Source organism: Triticum dicoccoides, chromosome 3B, assembly GCF_002162155.2.
Source record: "Triticum dicoccoides isolate Atlit2015 ecotype Zavitan chromosome 3B, WEW_v2.0, whole genome shotgun sequence".
NCBI classification, from domain to species: domain Eukaryota; kingdom Viridiplantae; phylum Streptophyta; class Magnoliopsida; order Poales; family Poaceae; genus Triticum; species Triticum dicoccoides.
Genome location: NC_041385.1, coordinates 838,132,081 through 838,137,275, shown reverse-complemented (window position 1 = coordinate 838,137,275; position 5,195 = coordinate 838,132,081).

Here is a 5,195-nt window from a genome sequence, read left to right as displayed (position 1 = left end):
GGGGGGGGTGAATAGGCACTTTAAAATAATTACGTTTTAGCCTTGAACAAAGGCGGAATAAAACTAGCATTTAATTTGACAAGCACAAAATCTAAAACAATTAGGCTCACATGCGTGCACCAACAACTTATGCTAGGCAAGATAAACAACTAAGTGATGGCAAGATATATATCATGAACACACTATGGCTATCACAAAGTAAAGTGCATAACTAAAGGGCTCGGGTAAGAGATAACCGAGGCACGCGGAGACGATGATGTATCCCAAGTCCACACCCTTGCAGATGCTAATCTCCGTTTGGAGCAATGTGGAGGCACAATGCTCCTCAAAAAGCTACTAGGGGCATTGTAATCTTCTCACGCCCTCGCATAATGCAAGATGTCGTGATTCCATTAAGGGACCCTTGAGGGCGGTCACCGAACCCGTACAAATGGCAACCCTTGGGGGCGGTCATCGAACCCGTACACTTTGGTAGCCCTTGGGGCCGTCACCGGAACCCGTACAAATTGCTCGGGGCAATCTCCACAACCTAATTGGAGACTCCGACGCTCGTCCAGGAGCGTTATACCACAATGATTGAGCTCTGCAACACCAACCATCTAGGGCACCAAAGCACCCAAGAGGACACAAGCTCTAGGGTGCCTAAACACCCAAGAGTAATAAGCTTCTCAACATCACTTCCACGTATCACCGTGAAGAACTCAAACCAATGCAACTACTGCAATGGCAAGACCACACGAAGTGGTCAAGTCCCTCACTCCCAAATCCCACGACAACAAAAGATATGGAGGAATATGAGAGGAATAACAAGGAGAACACCAAGAACTCCAATATCTAGATCCAAGGGGTTGCCCTCACAAAGAGGAGAAAGTGATTGGTGGAAATCTGGATCTAGATATTCTCTTTCTTTTCCCTCAAGAACTAGCAAGAATCATTAGAGGGATTGAGAGATAGTAAGCTCAAAGAAGGTCAACAATGGGGGGGGGGGCAAACACAAGCTAGAAGGATAAGGTTCAATGGGGAAGAAGACCCCCTTTTATAGGCCCTCCCAAATCCAACCGTTATGCTCTTAGCCCACATATAAGAGGTACTACCGCTCCATGGAGCGGTAACACCGCTCGGACGGTAGATCCAGGAAAATAGAGCAAAGGCGAGGAACCTTGGGGAGGTAGAGCCTCCGAAGCAATACTACCGCTCATCCCAGTGGTACTACCATGGGAGAAGCAGAACACAAGAGCAGAGGGGGTAGGGTAGAGCAGAACATGAGGGCAGTACCCCAGCAACGGTACTATCGCTTGACCGTGACGGTACTACCGCTTATAGGCGGTACTGCAGCATCTCACTGACGCCCTACTACCTTTGAACCCGACAGAAAAAACAGAACCCCTAAAATAAGCGGAAGTGCGCACGGTACTGGAACAACAGAAGTACCGCTTACAAGCGGTACTACCGCCCGACAGGGACGGTACTGTCGCTTACAAGCGGTACTACCGTTGCCTAGGCCGGTACTACCGCAAGGGTGCAACAAGCAAGCCCCAAGCAAAATAGATGCAGCAAGAAAACCACAACTGCCAAAACTTCTGCATATGAGCTCTGAATTGAGTAAACTTAAGCTGGTTATATTAAAGAAGTGGCATGGGAGATATGCCTATGATATAGAGATGTGAAACCTCTATGAATGAAGAACTGGCATAAACTCCAACATCAAAAACAATCATAGAAGATGCATATAAGAACTCCGTTTTCGATGAACTCGAGCTTGTCATGAATGACAATAAGCTCAAAAACTCATAAACAGAAGCACCAAACAAGAACCACGAAAGATGATGCAAGGATTCAATGATTTGAGATTTCTATGACTGAGACGATCAAGCTACTTACTTGAGAGCCCCCCTTGATAGTATGACAATCGATCCTATAACCCGGTCTCCACCTACCACCATGAGACCGATAAAATAGAAAACCTATCAAGGGCAAACCTTTGCCTTGCACATAGCCCACTTGAGCTAGATGATGATGATCCTGACTTCCTCAAGTTGGACCACCTTTCTCGATCGCGTTGGCTCGATGAAGACTAGTTGATTGCTCCCCCATACTCCACTATGGGTGAGCCACTCTCCGGCATATCTTCATAAGTCCATTGTCACCACAATGGACATCAAGCTTCAAGCAAGATCTCTTCATGATGGACCACTTGAACTTGCACACCGCAATCTTGATGATGATCACCACTTGATGTCATCCTCCATGGTTGTCTGAGATCTTCCTCTTGATGCAAACCCATGGAAACATACCTAACCCCACATAGAACTCTCATGTACACCATGGGTTAGTACATAGAGCGTAATGGAAAATGCTTACCATACCATGGGATCACTTGATCCTTCTCGGTACATCTTGTACGCTTTGTATGTTGATCAACCTGATTCACTCTTTGACTTACTCTTGATCAACCTTGTATCATTTCTTCTATATGACCAAACTTTGGATAATTCCTTGAATAGCACCTTGGTCAACACATAAACTCATTGAAACCAACAAATGGACTTCAAAAAATACTTATGCACAAATCCTGTGAATATACCTCAAAGCAACAATTAGTCCATAGACAATGTTATCAATTACCAAAACCACACATGAGGACACCATGTTCCTTCAGATGCGTTCAAGGGATTTTCAAAGGAGGAAAAGTAGAGGATACGTGGATAGAGAAGAGTGCCATGTGGGTTCCACATGGGCACATGGCTAACGGGGGTGTGGCCGACAAGAGCACGCAAATCCGCCGGTTGATACAGAGGGTTTCCCACAAGGAAAACGAGAACACGTGGTGAGCAGATGAGAAGCGGCACGACTCAGAGATACAGGGCAGCCCCAAACATCTCCAATAGTAGACCCAAATTCTGGCTCCCCAAATTCATTATGGGTAGAAGAGAGATAAGGTTTGGGTAGCCAGAAAAGTTCTTCTTTTTAATCATACCCAAAACTGAATGCCCATATTTTCAAAACCAAATGAAATATAAAGATAACACACAGTCCATTGCATAATTAAACATCAACAACCCTAAAAAAAATTAAACATTAACAACAATTAAAACTTTAAACCATAGAAAATCAAATAGTACTATGATCGTAATTCACACATATGTACCATAACACATGTATTCAGTATATCAGTGAGCTTCTTACTGAACGAGATATGGTGATTGTAAAATTAGTAGCGAGGGCAATTCTGTGAGTCATGGCTTAGCACAACTAAGTAGAGATCAAGTCAAAACAGCAGTATGGTCTAGGCACACCCCCTCCCTTGGGAAATCGTTGATGCCATGAACTCAGATTGTACCTCTATAGCATATAGTCACTCTTTCCTGGCAAAAAAGTATTTTACCACGGGACTGTCTGTGCAGCTGAGAGAGAATGTTGACTTGCCTATGTAAGCAAGAGCAGTAAGGCAAAAATAGATTGTGTGGAAAATAAAATAAATTGACACTCTCCTTAATTTCTAATGTGAGAGGTCAAACCATGCGATGCAGCACACTAACCTGAAAAACCGAGTGGATATAGTCCATTGAACATCATTTTGCCCTTTTTTATTGCCGAGAAAGCCGGCGCAACCCCAACATGGGTTGATGGGCCTCTAGTCATGTGTTCTTCTGCATTAGTACCAGCAAGGGGCAAATCTTTAGTCCCACCTTGCTCAAGGACAGAGGCTCTCTCATATTTCTATACCTAATAATAAAGGGGTTATTGCTTCTGGGGCATGTCATGGAAATTTCCCCCTAAGTTTCAAAAAATTATCCACCAATGCAATCTATAAGTAATAAATGACGTTCCACACAGGGGAATCCCCCACCTGGGTCGGCCCATGCAGTAGGCACCTCCTATACCGCGCTTTGCACGCTGGGAGAAGACGCAGCATGCCCGTTTGTGTCGGTCCATGTCCGGATAGCCTCTTTTTTACATTTTGTTTTTATTTCTCCATTTTTGTTTTTTCTGCTTTAAATAATTTGAAATTTCAGAGAAGTTCTGGAAAAAAGCAAATTTTGAAAATAAAATGTTTGATAAATCATAAAATATTTGTGGATTAAAAAATATCGATGATTTTGTAAAAAAAAATGTTTGCTTATTCAAAAAAAGTTTGGGAAATGATTTTTTTTCATATTTTTGAAGTTCATGTATTTAATGAAATTAAACAAAATTTCGCCAATTAAAAAAATGTTCATGAATGGAAATCTATCCTAAAAATTGAAAAACTGTTCGTGACTTACAAAATAGTTTATTCATTCATAAAATGTCCGTTGATTCAGAAAATGATCATTTATTTCCAAAAATGTTCGTTAAATTAAAAAAATGTTCGTGAATTTTAAAATCCACTAATTCCCAAAAAAGTTCGCCGATTCAAGAAAATTGTTTTAAAAAATGTTTATAGTTTAAAAAATATATTGGAAAATAGTATCAAATGTTCATGAATTCAAAAAATGTTCTTGATTTTTGAAAATGTTCAAAAAAGTATAAAAGTGTTCATGAATTTGAAAAATATTCAGATTTCGAATATGTGCATGAGTTTTAAAAAATGTTCATGATTTCAAAATTGTTCATGATTTCACAAAATTAAGAGCGACAGTGTATCTCAGTGATGCAGCAAATTGTGGTCATGACCATTGTAGATTATGATTTTTTTTCTTCCGTTGCAATGCACGGGCCCTTTTACTAGAATAGACTAAATCATGGCCTCTAGATTCGAATGCCCATGAACATTAGGTTGAGCCCATGGGGACGACGTGTCTCCCTTTCTTGGGCTCCTTGTCATGCTTGACTCCGGCTCTCGTGGCTACCTTTGTGTCCTTGTAACCTCATACCGTTTTTATTTTGGAAAGGGCGGATAAAACCAAGGAAATATTGGGTTTGGTAAAAATATCCACAAACAAGAAAATAAATTAAGAAATTGGGTATACATGCTGTTTGTGAGGTACGAAAGATGAGGTACGAAAGGCACTGGGCAATGATCATCCTCATCGTTTGTGAGGCCCAGCGCTTCACAATGGTCGTCCAGGTTTGTAGGCAATCATATCACCTTAATTGTGTGTATGTTATATCATTTGTTGCTCATACCATGCAAAGAAACATTATTGGGGTGACATGTCCTCTTGAATCCTAAGTCCTTACAAGAGAGAGAGGGAGAAAGGTGTGTGTGTGTG